Here is a 10,944-nt window from a genome sequence, read left to right as displayed (position 1 = left end):
GGTTCTTGAGATGTCGAAGAGCAATCGTCTTAAAGGATTTTTGCTTTGTTCATAGAGGGCGCTGCAAGTACCTGCACATTTTTTTTAAATTTATACTTCCTCCATATGGGTCATACTACAGCTCAAGTTTGAAAGCAAACGCTTTAAAATTGGCTGAGTTATTATCGATCAAAGACCAGCGAAGAATAATGATAAGAATAAGAGCAATAACAATAGAACTCCACTTGTGTGGAGTATTGATAATAGTAAATATATTTGAATACTCACACACACACACACACACACACACACACACACACACATATATATATATATATATATATATATATATATATATATATATATATATATAATATGTGTGTCTGTTTGTGCATTTGTTTGCAAGTGGAAATCAAATATAAAGTACTGAAAGTAATTACGAGTAAAATTAACAATGTCCAATAAAAACTCGGAGGCAGTACATACGCGTTATGGACGAGCCTCTAGAGATTGGTAATGATTATATAAAATATGGAATGGAAGTATTTTGGTAAACAAATTGAGATCATGAAATGTAAAATAACACTTTCTCTAAATATATTTAATCAGATGGTCATACCAGTATGAAGTTACGCATGAGAAACTTGGAGCATTACTAAAATCTTAGTACAAAATCTACTTGCAACTCAAAGAGCTATGGAGAGAATAATTACAAAAATATCATTGAGAGAGAGAGAGAGAGAGAGAGAGAGAGAGAGAGAGAGAGAGAGAGAGAGAGAGAGAGAGAGAGAGAGAGGCTATATATATATATATATATATATATATATATATATATATATATATATATATATATATATATATATATATATATATAAATATATATATATATATATATATATATATATATATATATATATATATATATATATATATATATATATATTTATATATATATGCATATATATATATATATATATATATATATATATATATATATATATATATATATATATATATATATATACATATATATGCCTTCTATTAATATTTACCTGAATGCCAATGCAAAATGAGGAAGAAATTAGCATGACAGATTTGAGCTGCTCATCACTGAAGTATGGAATAAAAAGGTTACGAATTTTAATTCCACAATAAAAGCGGGTCCTCCCTTTCTGTTGAGAGTAATCAAAAAAAGTACTTTGATTCTAAAAAATACGATATGCATTGACGGAGCTTGGAGGGATCCTCCCTTTCTGTTGGGAGTAATCATAAGAAGTTGCCTGAAGGGTAACATAAATATGGACGGCTAGTTATGAAATTTTACACAGATTTTTTTCCTTATCCCCTCACACTATACTAACACCATAAATATATGGAATATAATTAGCAGAATCATCCAAAACAATAAACAAACTAAAATCCCAAGCAATTCTTACACAAAATCTGATCAAAATTGAGGAAGCATTAAAGAAAGGAAGAAGCATCACGCAAATGAAAACAAGACTTGCAACAGGTAGCCAACAGACATTTTGCTTTAAAGGATGAATATTTAAATGTTATCAACAAAGGAAAGGGAGTCATAAAAATTGTAGAGAATTATATACAATGCTATATGATAGTGATATATGAAATAACTTTGCAAAAAGGAATATTAAAAAAGCTACGCCGGTACCAAAAGTAACAGTAAGAGATATAAAAAAAAAAATCATTATGTTATGTATTATTGTAATGATGTACTATATTATTTCAAGTGTTGCAGGTATTGCGCAACATTGCATCATATTGCATGAATAAGACATGTCATGCTTTGCACATAAGTGTAATGATTTGTTTTGGTATTAGGATTCAAACATTTGTTGATTACCTCAAAGATAGGATGTGATTCTTTATAGTTTTGTACTGGAGTAGGATTTGAGTCTTTTCAGAGCGATGCTCTTTTGTTTAGAAATGTTTTGGTTTTGTCAGATTGTGTATGACGCTCCACACACACTTTGGAGTCAGCTGTCATAGAACAATGTAGTCATAAGTTACATTAAACTTATAAATTAAGAATACCAACGTCTTATTAATCCCATACAGACAAATTGACGACAAGAGATGGGATCAGCTGAGAAATAATTACTAACAATTGTTCATCTATGTTCCAGGTAATTATTATGGTTAACAGAACTTCCTACCAAAGTACTACATTACACATTAAAAGTCAGGAAAAGAGACAAAGCTCCAGGAGATGATCTAACAATGTATTTAATGATAGATGGAGAGGTTTTATAATAGTAAAATTGCTGAATTTTACACAAAATATCTGCAAGAATGGTCGATACCCACAACATGGAAAACAAGATCCTTATACTAATTCACTAAAGAGGACACAAGATATCTGAATAATTACTGCCCATTAGGCTTACTTTAAGAGATATATAAAATATTTACAAATATCATATTAGGCCGAATAGAATGACACCTAGATTTTACTAACCTAAGAGAGCAGGCAGGCTTTATAAATGGTTATTAAACAACTGACCATATCCATGTAATTAACCAGCTAAATGAAATATAAACAGAGTAGGACAAACTTATATATCTGGCATTTATAAACTATGAAAAGCTTTTCAAAGCCAAGGATTAGATGAAACTTATGTTAGAACATTTGACACTTGAAGATATCTATACGGGGAAAACAGCAAGCGTAAAATTACACGAAGATAGTGAACAAATTTTGACGGAAAAAGGATTTAGACAGTGAGACTCCATCTATTCTCAATGATTTACTGCTTGTCTAGAAGAAGTTTTTAAATGTAGAAATTAACATTAATGGGGGACAACTTAATAATTACAGGGGACATATTTCTATTACGTGAATCATTGCAAAAGATGATATAAGATTTGAATGAAAAAACCTGAAATGTAGGATTGAGAATAAATATGAGTAATACTTAGATAATGTTCCATGAAAACGCAGAGAGCCAAAATATGATGGTTATGGACAAAACTCAAGAGATTGTTAATGAGTATAGTACAGGACAGATAGTAAGCACTTCCCCAGGACACGTGACCGAAATTAAAAACACGGATAAGTATGAGATAGAGAGCTTTTTGTAAACAAAGTGCTGTGAAAAATGGAGTGCCACTTTCTCTAAAAAGAAGACTGTTTAATCAGACGTGGTTACCAGAATTAATTTATCCACTAAAAACTTGGAGTCTTTTGTTTACGAGAGTAAACAAAAGTAGAGGATATTCTAACATCATGTAAGAAAAAGAAATAGACATGGGCAAGAAATATAATGAGAATGTCCGATAATAGGTGGAACAGAAGAATAACTGAAAGAATACTTAAAGTTTGTAAAATGAGCGGGGGAATCATATGACGATGGGTTGACGAGCTAAGAAAATTTGTGGGTATTGACTGGCATAGAAAGGTCATAAACAGACGGGAGTAGAAGGGCATGTCTGATGCCTTTGGCCTACCGTGAACTACTATACGATGATATATATATATATATATATATATATATATATATATATATATATATATATATATATATATATATATATATATATATATAAATATATATATATATATGTATATCTATATATATATATATATATATATATATATATATATATATATATATATGTAATATATATGTATATATATATATATATATATATATATATAAATATATATATGTATGTATATATATATATATATATATATATATATATATATATATATATATATATGTGTGTATGTATATATCTGTATATATATATATATATATATATATATATATATATATATATATATATATATATATATATATACGTATATATATATATATATATATATATATATATATATATATACATATATATATATATATATATATATATATATATATATATATATATATATATATCACAAATTGCTATTTACTATTGAGAAGTTTTCAGTTAATATTGTTAGGATCAAGTTTTATAGAGCTTGGGTTGGATGAGGTTGGAGGCTTTTATCACTCTATAATTGAGATCACCCTTCCAAGTTCTGGATAGACTCGATGATGGCATATATAACGAACGTTGTAGGATTATCATATTTTAAACATTCAACCTTTCGATATTCGATCCTTAAATTGTGTATCATTTATATTGATAAAAAACATATATGCATATTCGAGTGTATATGATTTATTTATATTACTCATAATGGAAACGCAAATTGACTAAATTAAGACTATAATTAGTTTTCATTCGAATGTTAATAACCAATGTGTAGCAATCGTTAGAAAATGGGGGTTCGCTTATAATTACGTAAAAAGTCGATTGAAGTGTAATTCGGATCTCATTCACAGAATTAATTTCTTTTGTCGAGAACAATTTAATGGTTGAAATATACCTGCTGGACACTGGGAATGGCCATTTATAGATATATATATATATATATATATATATATATATATATATATATATATATATATATATATATATATATACCTTATATCCATATATTGAATAACGATGATGGGGATATCATACAATATGATGCAAAAAACCTAAACACGACTGAATGTAAATATTTTTGAACCAGAAGACATGATACTTATTACGCTGAATGATGAATAAACACGTGACACAAAATAGGCGATATATCGAATCCTTCAATTTTAGCTATATAAATTAACCAGGTAACTTATATACCTTTAAAATTTGATATTTGTGAGAAAAGAGGGCGGACAGTAATAGGCTGAGCAAAACCATGAAATTCTGTTCCTGTCTAGTTTCATAGGTTTTTTTTTTGTTTACCTCTAATCCAAAGTAACAGATATTACAGTGTTACATTTTTTAGGTGACGTTTATTAATGAGGTTTCAACATGTCTGTAACTGTGGTTCCTGGTCAAGATTCAAGATTCAAATCATTTATTGACATAAAAAGATACATCAAATGGAACGCATAAGCATGATTATAACAACCCTTTTCAAGTAAGTCAATTCAAATAGTATCATTACCTATTCCATGCAAACTTAGGAAACTTTTTAACAATCTTATCATTAACATTATTATTCTAAAAAATAACAAACCATTTGAACAACACTAGTTATATTTCATTCTCTAAATTCCAAAAGTTTGATGTATAATGACTCAAGGGTAGTTAGAAATTCGCTATGTTTTGTCCCACCAATAATTGAAAAGTGTTTTTTGTTTACTAGGATTTTGTAAATGGTGGCATGATTCCTTATATCAGAAAATTCTGCGTTACCAAGTCTCTGACGCGTTCTAAATCTTGGATAATACAGCCGTTTTCTTGGTATGGTCCCTCCTTCAAGAACCTCCTCATGATCGTTGTCACTAACAAAAGAAACACTCTCAATATGATCTTCATTTGGGGAGAATCTCTTCCTCTTTCCTCCAGAAGTTTCCTCATTAATCTGATCGACCACTGACGAATAAAACACTGTGATCTGTAGACTATCCTTGTTTTTTCCGTTTTTCCATCTCTTTTTCTTCGGTTTCTCAACTGCATAGAAAGCTTCACCTGAATCACTGCTAAATCCATCTGGAGGAGACATTCAGCCATTGATACCTCACTATCCAATCAAAAGTCCAATGAACCATAAAGTGAGGAACTAAATGAAACTTCAAAACGAAACAATCCAACAGTAGTATCCAAAGGGCAGGTTAACGTCTGCTCCTTACGACTCCTGGATCACGTCTAGTGTGGTTCCTGGTCGCACGAACGACAGGTTTAAATCCGTTGTCTTGAACTATTGTGGATCCTGAGATATGAAATATGGCATGGTCTGCTTTTCCTGGCAGTTTGGTTATGTGATATAGCATATTTTTTCTTGTACTATATGCATGAATACCATCAAACTCCACTTTTTTATCCAGCGTTTTGGCAAGTCTCAGGGCCTTACTCCTTTTGTAAATGACCGAGGCAGGTTCTCCATATGTTCATTTCTCTCTCTCAATATTGACTAGGCTGAAGTTTATGTAAAAGAGCTATCTAAAAACTCATATTCTTGACTTTATATTAATGCTATTTACATGAGCATAGATAGTGCTAAAAATTTATCTCTGATAAAAAAGAATATAACAATCAAAAAGAAGTTTTCTGTACATAAAAATTTTAATTTTTTATCTAGTTATATTGGAAATACGGGAGAAATTGCTAGTATGATTTGGTTGCGGTCTACTAAGGAGATATGACATACTCTACAAATAAAATTTAATGTTTTTCTGTGTGTTTTTCTGTGTTTGTGTGTGTCTGTCTGTCTATTAGTGTGTCATATTTCATTGAGGAAACAATCCAACATACAGCACGCGATTAGTATTCACCTATATCTGGTGGCGTAGGGCTAAATAATATAAAAATGATATTATTATTAATTATTATTATTATATATATATATATATATATATATATATATATATATATATATATATATATATATATATATATATATATATATAATAATAATAATAATAATAATAATAATAATAATAATAATTAATATGCTATGGCACTACCCAATACTAGAAAACAATCTTTTGATTATGAGGTGCCCTTCTCCAAAAAGAGCTGCTTACCATAGCTAAAGAATCTCTTCTACGCTTACCAAGAGGAAAGTGTCCGCTGAACAATTACAGTGGAGTAGTTAACCCCCTAGAACGAAGAGGGATTGTTTGGTAATCTCAAGTACTGTCATGTGTATGAGGACACAGGAGAATGTGGAAACAAGAGGCCGGATTAATCTGTGTACTGTATGTGTACGTAAAAGAAAAATGAGCCGTAACGAGAGAGATCCAATGTAGCCATGCCTGGCCAGTCAAAGAATTCCAAAACTGTACTGGTAGTATCTCAACAGTTGGCTGGTGCACAGGCCAACCAACTACCAATGATATATTGAATCAAGATTTTCTTACCTCATTTTATATATTTCATTGTATAGCCTCCTTCAACTTTCCTCTATCGTCACCAATCACAATTATCATTGACAAATGTTAATTGGTTGAAACCCAACGTGAGACAGAAGCAACGACTAGATTTTATATTCACCCAGTTAAATATGACCTCTACCTATAATGGTATAATTGATATTCCAATATAAATGAAATGGACAACATTTTATCTAATATATAAGTAAGCATAACTACGTTGAGTTATGGTTTACTTTCCAATTTACCTGAATTTATTTATTACATTGATGATACAAACGGCAGGGGAAATTTTAATTTTACTAACTTTTTTTTTCTGTGCTCCAAGAAGTTGTAGATTGTATTTCTTGTAGAATTCTTTCTTTAATATTTTAAAATATTAAGAGTTTTAAATTACCGTAGTATCAATGTTATGCAATATTACTTAAGCTAATACTTGTGAAAAACGTCAAATCCTTCACCTACTGTTATTCAAGGAATTTAATGATGAGAAACATAATGATGACGTACTATTTAGAGATATAATTTATAAATCTCTGAATACGTAGTATTCTGTTGAAAATTGTTCTCTTGCAATCATCATCATTATAATAGCGTTATTATACACTCACACGCATATCGCTCATCCCCCCCCCCACTCTCTCTCTCTCTCTCTCTCTCTCTCTCTCTCTCTCTCTCTCTCTCTCTCTCTCTCTCGTCTACTAATATTCTACATTTTGGAACAATACGATACAGAATTACCCATCTGTACTACAATGTGTCCCATATATGTATTATTATTATTATTATTATTATTATTATTATTATTATTATTATTATTATTATTATTATTATTATTATTATTAGCCAAGCTACAGCCTTAGTTGGAAAAGCAAGATGCTATAAGCCCAAGGGCTCCAATAGGGAAGATAGCCCAGTGAGGAAAGGAAATAAGAAAATAAATAAATGATGAGAACAAATTAACAATAAATCATTCTAAAAACAGTAGCAACGCCAAAACAGAAATGTCATATATAAACTATAAAAAGACTTGTGTCAGCCTGTTCAACATGAAAACATTTGCTGCAACCTTGAACATTTGAAGTTCTACAGATTCAACTACCCGATTAGGAAGATCATTCCACAACTTGGTCACAGCTGGATGAAAACTTTTAGAATTCTGTGTAGTATTGAGTCTCAAGATAGAGAAGGCCTGACTATTAGAGTTAACTGCTTGCATAGTATTACGAACAGGATGGAAAAGTCCAGGAAGATCTGAATGTAAAGGATGGTCAGAATTATGACAAATCTTATGCAACATGCATAATGGAGTAATTGACCGACGGTGCCAAAGATTAATATCTAGATCAAGAATAAGAAAGTTAATAGACCATAAGCTTTTGTCCAACAAATTAAGTTGCGAATCAGCAGCTGAAGACCAGACAGGAGAGCAATACTCAAAACAAGGTAAAATGAAAGAATTAAACTACTTCAGAAAAGACTTTCTCAATAAGCCAATTTTTTGTGCAATGGAAGAAGACACAGACCTAATGTGTTTCTCAAAAGTAAATTTGCTATCGAGAATCACACCTAAGATTTTAAAAGATTCTTACAAAGTTAAAGAAACATTATCAATACTGAGATTCGGATGTTAAGGAGCCCCTGGCCTTGACCTACTTACAATCATAATCTGAGTTTTATTAGGAATGAACTTCATACCACATAATTTGCACCATGCACTAATTTTAGCTAGATCTCTATTAATGGATTCAGCAACCCAGATCTACATTCAGGGGGTGGAATTGATGCAAAGAGAGTAGCATCATCTGCATATGTCAAAACTTGTTTTGTAGGCCAAACCACATAACATGTATATATAGTATGAAAAGTAATGGACCAAGAACACATTCCTATACTCACTATGGTGCCCATCAACAACTCTTTGAGATCTGTTACTTATAAAATCTATAATAATGGTAAGAAATGACCCACATACTCCCAACAGTTTGAGTTTGAAAACAAGGGCCTCATGATTAACACGGTCAAAGGCAGCACTAAAACCAAGGTCAATCATACGAAATTCCTAACCACAATCTAGGGATTTCCGTACAGCATTGGATATTGTAAGAAGGGCATCACATGGTCCAAGGCCTTTTCGAAAACCAAATTGAAAACTATGGAATAGATGATTACCTTCAGCAAACTTATTAAGACGTTTTGCCAGAAGACGTCCAAAAACTTTAGATAATAAGGGAGTTATGGAAATTAGGTGGTAATCAGTCGTACTTGAGCTACCTCAAACACATTTACATAAAGGAGTAACTTTACCAATTCTCCAACAAGTGCTAAAAGCTCCTCCTTTGCTAACTTGTGCAAAATACGAGATAACTTTGGAGCTAAGAAATCTGCAGTCTTTATAAAAAACAAAGAAAACTAACATTTGGGTTTACATCTCCATATGCATCAAGTTCCGTCAACAGGGCTTTAATTTTACGAGATCGAAAAGCTAAATTAGTTAGTTTAGCCTCAAGAAAACAGGAATGAGGAAGTTCAAGTTTTTCATTACTCCTTTACTGTCAAAAACATCAGCCAAAGGGGTTGCCTTTTCATTTGGACAGTGAGTGCCTGAGCCATCTGGTTTAAGTATATGCATATACACCTAATAGTGCAGATTTAAGGGTAAACCACCAATCATGTTCCTGAGTTGTTCCAGAAAGGGTTTCTTTTACGGTTAAATTGTATTCCTTTTCAGTTGAAGCATAAACTCTCTGGACAGAAGCAATAAGTTTATTATAGTTATTTCAAGTCAGTTCTGATCTGTTAACCTTCCAAAGGTGATAGGCCTCCTGTTTCTCCAAATGAGCACGTCTACAATCATTGAACCACGGTTTGTCCTTCACTTGGTACCTTAGTACACGAGAAGGGATACACCTATTAATTATGTTGACTAGATTCTCGTTCAAAGGGACAACAGGTTCAACACTGCTATATGATTTTGACCAATCCAAGCACAAAAGATCATGCAAAATCCCATTCCAGTCTGTTTGATATTTCATATAAATTTTACAAGAGTATGATACATCAGGGACAGACTGCTCAGTCTTCACTACTATTAAAATCAAGGCATGATCAGATGTCCCGACTGGAGAGCCAACTTTAGTAGTTATAATGCCAGGGGTCAGTGTATACAAGGTCCAAGAAATTACCAGACCTGTGAGTAGCTTCACTTATGATTTGCTCGCGGCCTGATTCAGAGGCCAAGTCTAAAGTTCTTAAGCCATGACGATCGGTAGGAGAGATGGAGCTTAACCACTCCCTATGGTGAGCATTAAAATTACCAACAGAGACAAAAGAAGACTTTCTATAATCCTCTTGTATCTTAGCCATAATGGTAAGAAGACAATCGAAGATAGAATCATCCATGTCTGGATTTCGTTATGCCTGCCACAAACTTCTATTACCTGAATCTCATGACATCCATATTCATAGCAGGACTTATGAGAAGCAGGGTACTCAATCCTAATATACACCGCTATTCCCCTGCCCCTCGGGATGGCATCACGTTTCAACATTATTGGCTTCTTAAAACCAGATATAAAGAGCTCAGATGAGTGCCTCATATTAGAAACCAAAGTTTCTGAGCACAAAAGAATATCATACTGTCTGGACGCAACTGTAAGGTCTTGAATATTTGCATGAAGACCACGTATATTGCAATACAGAAGACGACATTGATAAAATCTAGGACGTAATGCTCCCGGATTTCGCTCAATGTCTCCAGACAGCATAAGAATTAATAGTAATAGAAAAGAGACATCGTATTTAAAACTAGATTAACAAGAATTATAACAAAAACAATATGTACTGAATTATAAATACAATGATTGATGAAACCCATAGATGATAGTAAAAAGTCGGAAAAACTGGTCAATATGGAGGAGCCCATACACCATGTAAGGCTAAATACCCTCCAGGATAGCCATTCCAACTGAAAGCAGGACATTAAGGATTGTTTTGAGAAGAAAAAGATTCAGATAAGGAAAAGACA

This window comes from Palaemon carinicauda, chromosome 9 (genome assembly GCF_036898095.1).
Source record: "Palaemon carinicauda isolate YSFRI2023 chromosome 9, ASM3689809v2, whole genome shotgun sequence".
Taxonomy (NCBI): domain Eukaryota; kingdom Metazoa; phylum Arthropoda; class Malacostraca; order Decapoda; family Palaemonidae; genus Palaemon; species Palaemon carinicauda.
The sequence above is the reverse complement of the archived record's forward strand: the minus strand, read 5'-3'. Positions refer to the sequence as shown.